Source organism: Nomascus leucogenys, chromosome 5 (genome assembly GCF_006542625.1).
Source record: "Nomascus leucogenys isolate Asia chromosome 5, Asia_NLE_v1, whole genome shotgun sequence".
Taxonomy (NCBI): domain Eukaryota; kingdom Metazoa; phylum Chordata; class Mammalia; order Primates; family Hylobatidae; genus Nomascus; species Nomascus leucogenys.
In genome coordinates this window covers 26539052-26547673 of record NC_044385.1, presented here as the reverse complement: position 1 = coordinate 26547673, position 8622 = coordinate 26539052, and the positions used below count along the sequence as shown (strand labels likewise).

General features: G+C 40.5%; 1 pseudogene across 1 annotated transcript; it reads left to right on the top strand.

Moving 5' to 3' along the window:
* Positions 1 to 1969: 1969 nt before the first annotated feature.
* LOC100590754 lies at positions 1970 to 2821 on the top strand (annotated as a pseudogene). The gene has a single exon (XR_001115683.2). The product of XR_001115683.2 is annotated as a translationally-controlled tumor protein pseudogene (transcript).
* The last annotated feature ends 5801 nt before the right edge of the window (positions 2822 to 8622 follow it).

The following is an 8622-nucleotide window of genomic DNA, read 5'->3' as shown; positions in this document are numbered from 1 at the left end:
CCACATAACCATTGAAGTTTACAACTCCCTAAAGCCCGCCACCTCGCTCCTGGTATCAGAAAGCCCAGTTAAACATAACTGTGTAGAAGTATTAGACTCAGTTTATTCTAGTGGGCCCAACCTCCGAGACCATCCTTAAACATCAGTGGACTGGGAGCTGTATGTGGATGGGAGCAGCTTCGCCAACCCCTGCAAAGTGACTCTGAAGAAGACGACAAGCCCTGCTCCAGTCACACCCGGAAGCCGACTGGTCCACGCACGGCCGAAGCATGAGGAAACTCATCACGGGACTCATTTTCCTTAAAATTTGGACTTGTACAGTAAGGACTTCAACTGACCTTCCTCAGACTTGGGACTGTTCCCAGTATATACATCAAGTAACTGAGGTAGGACAAAAGATTGCTACAGTCCTATTATTTTATGGTTACTACAAGTGTACCAGGACTTTAAAAGAAACTTGTTTGTATAATGCTATGGTATCCAAGGTATGCAGCCCAGGAAATAACCAACCTGATGCGTGTTACAACCCATTTTAAGCCTCCCATGATCACAGTTTTTAAAATAAAATTAAGGACTGATCCTTTCCTAGGTGACACAAGTAAAGTAATAGCTAGGACAAAGTAAACAGGGGTTCCCAAGCATATAATCCTAAAATTTAATGCTTGTGCCACTATCAATAGCAATTGGCATAGAATAAGATGCAGTTCTTTAAATCGAAAAAAAAAGTTACATTGCAGGAAATAAGTATATCTGCCATGAATCAGGCTCATGTGCAAATGTGTGTAATTACTGGTCTTGTGTCATCTAGACTACTTAGAAAAAGGATGAAAAAGATCCTGTTTAGCTCCAAAAAGGAGAAGGCAGCCCCTCCTGTATGAGTGGAAGCTGCAACCCCTTGAAATTAGTAATTACAAATCCCTTAAACCCAAGGTAGGAAAAAGGAGAACACATATCTCTGGGCATGGATAGAAAAGGACTAGATCCTAGAGTAAATATCTTAGTAAAAGGAGGTCCGTAAACTCTCTCTGGAACCACTATTTCAGACTTTCTATGATGAACTAAATGTGCCAGTACCAGAAACTCCAGGAAGAACCGGAAATTTGTTTTTGCAATTAGCCGAGCATGTAGCCCAGTCTCTAAATGTCACTTCATGTTATATTCTGTGGAGAAACTGTAATAGGAGATCAATGGCCATAAGAAGCCTGAGAATTATTGCCTAGAGACCCAGTTCCTGATGAATTCCCGGCTCAAAATAATCACCCTGATCATTTCTAGGTTCTAAAAGTCTCAATTATTAGATAATATCACATAGCTTAAAAAAAGAAAAGAATTCACTCATTCTGTAGGATGACTTAGTTGCCTAGGACAAAAACTGTATAATAGTACCACAAAAACAGTTATGTGGTGGAGTTCAAACCATACAGATAAAAATCCATTCAATAAATTTCCAAAGTTGCAGACCGTTTAGGCCCACCCAGAATCCCACCGGGACTAGACAGCCCCCATTGGGCTATACTGGATAGGTAGACATAGAGCCTATGCTAAGCTGCCTGACCAGTGGACAGGTAGTTGTGTTATTGGCACTATTAAACCATCTTTCTTTCTACTGCGCATAAAAACAGGCAAACTCCTGGGCTTCCCTGTCTATGCTTCCCGCAAAAAGCAAAACGTAGCCATAAGTAATTAAAAAGATGATGAATGACCTCCTAAAAAAATTATACAATACTATAGGCCTGCCACTTAGACACAAGATGGCTCATGGGGATACCGGATCCCCATTTACATGCTCAACCGAATCATATGGTTGCAAGCTGTTTTAGAACTCTTTACTAATAAAACCGGTCAAGTCTTGACTATTCTGGCCCGGCAAGAAACTCAGATAAGAAATGCTATCTATCAAAATAGATTGGCTCTCGACTACTTGCTAGCAGCTGAAAGAGAGGTCTATAAGAAATTTAACCTTACAGCTTTTCCGCCCGCTCCCCCCTCCCCCCAAGCGCTGCTCCGGCTGCTCCGGCTGCACCATGCTCGCTCTGAGTTTCAGGCTCCTGCTAAGCTAGCGCCGCCGTCATCTCCCTTCAGTCGCCATCATGATTATCAACCGGGACCTTATCAGCCACGATGAGATGTTCTCCCACATCTACAAGATCTGGGACACCGTGGACGGGCTGTGCCTGGAGGTGGAGGGGAAGCAGATGGTCAGTAGGACAGAAGGTAACATTGATGACTCGCTCATTGGTGGAAATGCCTCCACTGAAGGCCCCGAGGGCAAAGGTACCGAAAGCACAGTAATCAGTGGTGTCGATATTGTCATGAACCATCACCTGCAGGAAACAAGTTTCACAAACGAAGCCTACAAGGAGTACATCAAAGATTACATGAAATCAATCAAAGGGAAACTTGAAGAACAGAGACCAGAAAGAGTAAAACCTTTTATGACAGGGGCTGCAGAACAAATCAAGCACATCCTTGCTAATTTCAAAAACTACCAGTTCTTTATTGGTGAAAACATGAATCCAGATGGCATGGTTGCTCTATTGGACTACCATGAGGATGGTGTGACCCCACATATGATTTTCTTTAAGGATGGTTTAGAAATGGAAAAATGTTAACAAATTTGGCAATTACTTTGGATCTTTCACCTGTCATCATAACTGGCTTCTGCTTGTTATCCACACAACACCAGGACTTAAGACAAATGGGACTGGTGTCATCTTGAGCTCTTCATTTATTTTGACCATGATTTATTTGGAGTGGAGGCATTGTTTTTAAGAAAAACATGTCATGTAGGTTGTCTAAAAATAAAATGCATTTAAACTCATTTGAAAGAATGCCTTTTAGTTTAATGCATATTTAAACTAAATTCATCCTGTGGTGTTCCTGGATAAGCTAAAGCCTTGTTGTAGGCTACTACTCATCAATTAACTTCTACAGTGGAGACTACTTCTGGGACTGGAATATAAAAAAGAATCAAAGGTTTTGATTTTGAGTTGCAATAAAGGGAAAGACCATGCTCATAGCAGTGCCAACATCTGAAGTGTGGAGCCTTACCCATTTCATCACCTACAACTGAAGTAGTTAACTGGAAGAGATTACCAAGAAAAAAAAAAGAGACTCATTCAGTAGAAAAAAAAAAAATTTAACCTTACTAATTACTGTCTGCACATAGATAATCAAAGGCAAGTAGTTAAAGACATCGTTAGAAATATGACAAAACTGGCACATGTGCCCGTACAAGTGTAGCACAGATTTAACCCTAAAGCTGTGTTTAGAAGGTGGTTCCTGGCACTAGGAGAATTTAAAACTCTTATAATAGGAGTTATAATAGTAATAGAAACCTGCTTACTGCTCCCTTGTTTGCTACCTGTACTTCTTCAAATGATAAAAAGCTTCATCGCTTCAGCACAAGTGTACTATATGAATCATTATCAATCTATTGCACAAGAAGACATAAGTAGCAAAAATAAGAGTGAGAACTCCCACTAATAAAAAGTGAGAGTCTCAAAGGAGGGAAATGAGGGAAGAGAGAGACCCTCTCATATTGTTTTATATTGTTTTACACTCAGAAGCGGAAAGAGAAGCGAAACTAAAAGCAGGTAGCCCTGGTGCCTAGGAACGAGACCCAAAACCAGGCCTGGGCCTGCGTGACCTAAGCTGGGTAGTTAAAGATCAACCCCTGACCTAGCAACTGTTGTTGTCTATAGATTCCAAACATTGTATGGAAGGACATTGTGAAACCTCCCATTCTGTTCTGTTTCACTCTGACCACCGGTGCTCGCAGCCCCTGTCATGTAGCCCCTGGCTTGCTCAATCTATCACGACCCTCTCATGCAGACCCCTTTAGAGTTGTGAGCCCTTAAAAGGGACAGAAGTTGAGCACCTGATGAGCTCGGATTTTAAGACGCTAGCCTGCCGATGCTCCCAGCTGATTAAAGCCACTCCTTTCACTAACTCGGTGTCTGAGGGGTTTTGTCCACAGCTCGTCCTGCTACAATATTTGACATTGCTTCCTGTATAATTTTTGCACCAAATAAGCCAAATTATGTCATTTTTGGATTTTAGAGAACCTAATATCTTAAAGAATTAATTAGGTCAGAAATAGACATAGTTTATAATTTGATTTTGGAAAGTTTGTCAAGTATCAAAGGTTTAAAACACTTGTTATCACAAAATAGGATCACAGGTCATTGTAAAATAGTCATTCATTTAACCAAAATAATAACTCAAGGATTTAAAAAAAAAAAAAAGGTGAAAACCTTCATTCTTTGAGAGAGGAAGCTTAATTTTCCAAACAATAAGCCCTAATAAAAACAGAATGAAGCCAATTAAATTTGTTTTTCAAAATTTTATAAACAACCTATAAAATTTTAATCTTGACCATAAGATTTAACTTCCATAAGCCTTTTATAATGCTTTGAGAAAACCTTGTTAATCTGACACAGGGGCCCATATGCTGGTCTTGCATCAGTGTGCCTTTGACATTAATGATTAATTTATAGAGAAACTGAACTTATTTTATCTTTCAAAGTTGGCCCTTAACAATCTCTTTGTTTTTTAAACAAAGATATTTCTAAGTGTCTAAACTACACTCTCCCCCAAAAACCCAAGAGTAGCCTCTGTTGCTATAATTATTTTAGTCAAAGCATCGGCTGAAAACAGAAATCAGTCAACTGAGGGAAAAAACAAAAACAAACAAACAAAAAACTTTGGCTTTAAAAAAAAAAAAAAGACAAGGTCCTAGGAGAGAAAAACAAAAAACAAAAACATGAAGGCCAGCTGGGAGTGGTGGCTCATACCTATAATCCCAGCACCTTGGGAGGCAGAGGCGGGTGGATCATGAGGTCAGGAGATTCAGACCATCCTGGACCAACGTAGTGAAACCCCATCTCTACTAAAAATATAAAAATCAGCTGGGTGTGGTAGCACGTGCCTATAATTCCAGCAACTTGGGAGGCTGAGGCAGGAGAATCGCAGTGAGCCGAGATCACACCACTGCACTCCAGCCTGGTGACAGAGTGAGACTCCATCTCAAAAAACAAAACAAAACCATTAAGACCTTTTAAATACAAACATGCACATATGCACACATACACACACACACACATCTTGGATGTTAGCCTTTTAATTAAGGTGGCTTTTAACCATTGAGCTCCTTAAAAAAAAAAATTCTTCTAAATCTTATTACCATATTTTAGCTAGGATAAATTGCTAGAAGTACCAAGTATCAAACCAAAAAGGGTTTGATTTAGAAACTAAGCCCAGGCTGTCATGGTGAAAAAAAAAGCAAGACCTTAGCTATGGAACTGCAGCATGGGGCGACAGCCATTGCTCTTTCAGTGTGGCCTGGCTAGCAAAAAGGTGGCTTTGTCATGTAAATAAAGCCCCTTAGATAGTCAAAATAAAAAATCTTTCCTTTTTTTTTTTTCTTTTGCTGGCCATTTTTCTCCCCCCACCACACCACCTTTTTGTGTGTGTTGGGGGGAATTTAGCCACTTTGGAGCCCTCGTTACCCATAATTTGGAAACTTCCTTCGGATTTGATCAAGTCGGATAAAGTTAGTCAAACCCAATGGGCAAAAGACCGAAACAACAACAAAAATAGAAACAAAAAACAAAAAAAAAGTTAAGCAAAACAAATGATTGCAAAACTTACATGATTACTGAGCATTCTAACGGTAAGGAGAAATTAAGGCCAGCTGGTTAACTTTAGCCAAGACAAAACCCCAAGTCAGCTACTTACCTAGGGATGGGTTTCAGGCTGAAGACTGCTCTCTGCCATCCTAAATGCAGGAAAAAACTCATCTTCTCTGTTGGAAGTGAGCTCAAACTCCATCGTCATGGAAGTAGGAAGTCTTGCCTTCTTTGTTGGAAGCAAGTAAAACTTCAAAAAAGGGGAGCTGTACAGCAAAATAAACTTTAGATCTCGACCAAATTTTGTGAGATCAGGGATTGCCTGGAGGGGGTGTTCCCAGACCTCAGCAAATTGTCTTACTGGTTTGAGCCATAAACATAGCTCATGCTGGTACCAAGCACCGATAGGAGGTTTGTCAAAGGTCAAGAGCACCTCCACTCAGAATCCCTCGCGGTTACCAAAATGCAAACCCCAAAATCTGAGACAGGTCTCAGTTAATTTAGAAAGTTTACTTTGCCGGCAGGGGGCGGTGGCTCACACCTGTAATCCCAGCACTTTGGGGGGCCGAGGCGGGCGGATCGCGAGGTCAGCAGATAGAGACCATCCTGGCTAACACTGTGAAACCCCGTCTCTACTAAAAATACAAAACAATTAGCTAGGCGTGGTGGCGGGCGCCTGTAGTCCCAGTTGCTGGGGAGGCTGAGGCAGGAGAATGGCGTGAACATGGGAGGCGGAGCTTGCAGTGAGCCGAGATCGCCCCACTGCACTCCAGCATGGGAGACAGAGCGAGACTCTGTCTCAGAAAAAAAAAAAAGAAAGTTTACTTTGCCAAAGTTGAGGACACGCGCCCGTGACACAGCCTCAGTGAGTCCTGAGGACATGTGCCCAAGGTGGTCAGGGCACAGCTTGGTTTTTACACAGTTTAGGGAGACCTGAAACATCAATCAATGTATGTAAGAAGCACATTGGTTCCATCCAGAAAGGTGGCGACAACTCAAAGCAGGGAAGGGGCTTCCAGGTCACAGGGAGGTGGGAGACAAAGAGTTGCAGTCTTTTGAGTTTCTGATAAGCCTTTCCAAAGGAGGCAATCAGATATGCATCTATCTCAGTGAGCAGAGGGATGACTTTGAATAGAGTGGGAGGCAGATTTGCCCTGAGCAGTTTCCAGCTTGACTTTTGCCTTTAGCTTAGTAGTTTGGGGGTCCCAAAATGTTCCTTTCACGGACGAATTCCACTGTGACTATTTTTTTTCTTTTGTCTCTTGTGCTTTTGGTGCTGGCTAGGAAGGCTTAGCCTAATCCAAGGTCATAAAGATGTACACTTTTATTTTTTCCTAAGAGTTTAGTTCCTATAAAACTACATAAAAATATAGTTTTAACTCTTATATTTAGGTTTATGATCTATTTGGAGTTAAATTTCTGTATGGTGCACTTTGAATGTGCATATTCAGTTGTTACAGCACCATTATTGAAAAGACAATTCTGGCCGGGCCTGGTGGCTCACTCCTGTAATCCCAGTGCTTTGAGAGGCTGAGGCAGGTGAATCATCTGAGTTCAAGAGTTTGAGACCAGCCTGGCCAACATGTTGAAACCCCATCTCTACAAAAAATAAAAAAATTAGCTGGGTGTGGTAGTGCACGCCTGTAATTCCAGCTACTCGCGAGGCTGAGGCCTGAGAATTGCTTGAACCTGGGAGGCAGAGGTCGCAGTGAGCTGAGATCCTGCCAGTGCACTCCAGCCTGAGTGACAGAGGGAGACTCTCTCAAAAAGAAAGAAAGAGAAAAAAAGAAAAGACAATTCTTCCCCCACATTAAATTGTTTTGGGATTTATGTGAAAAATAAATCGAAGGCTGGGTGCCCTGACTAATGCCTGTAATCCCAACACATTGGGAGGCCAAGACTGGAGGAACACTTTAGCCCAGGAATTCAAGTCCAACCTGGGCAACATAGTGAGACTCCGCTATGTATATTAAACATACATATAAGGGTTTGTTTCTGGGCTTTTAATTCTATTCCAATGGACTATATGCCGGACTGTGTGACAGTATAAAAAATGTCCTAATATTTGTAGTTTTGTAGTAAGTTTTGAAAGTGTGAGTTCTCCATCTTTGTGGTATTTTTAAAAATTGTTTTACTTTTCTTGGTTCCTTGCATTTCTATATAAATTTTATTATTAGCTCATCAATTTTCACGAAAAGAAAAGCCAGATGAGATTTTTGACAGGATTGCATTGAACCTATAGATTTGGGGAATGCTGTCATCTTAATATGGTCATTCAATCCATGAACATGAGATGTCTTTCCATTTATTTAAATTTTCTTTAATTTCTTTTAACAATGTTGTGTAGTGTTCAGAATATGAGTTTTGCATCTCTTTTGTTAAATTTATTTTTAAGTATTTTATTCTTTTTGATGCTACTGTAAGTAGAATTATTTTTTAAATTTCCTTTTCAGATTGTTCATTTGCTGGTGTATAGAAGTACAATTGATTTTTGGATATCGATCTTGTATTATGCTATCTCGCTAAATTTATTTACTGGACTTAATAGTTTTTTTAGTGATTACTTAGGATTTTCTATATACAAGACTATGATATAGTAGAGATGGTTTTACTTCTTTTTCAATATAGATCCTATTTTTTCTTTTTCTTGTCTAGTTGCTCTGGCAAGAGACTCCAATACAATATTGAATTGAAGTAGTGAAAGCAGACATCCTTGTCTTGCTCCTGATTTTAGGAGGAAAGCATTCCATTATGTTTTTCACCATTAGGTATGATGCGAGTTTCTCTTAGATGATCTTTTTCAGATTAAGGAAGTTCCCTGCTGTTGCTAATTTGTTCAGTATATTTACCATGGAAAGATGTTAGGTGGCACAAATATGGCTCACTGCATCCTCAACCTCCTGCCTTCCAAGTAGCTAGGACCACAGGTGTATGCCACCATGCCCAGCTAATTTTTCAATTTTTAGTAGAGACAAGGTCTTGTCATGTTGCA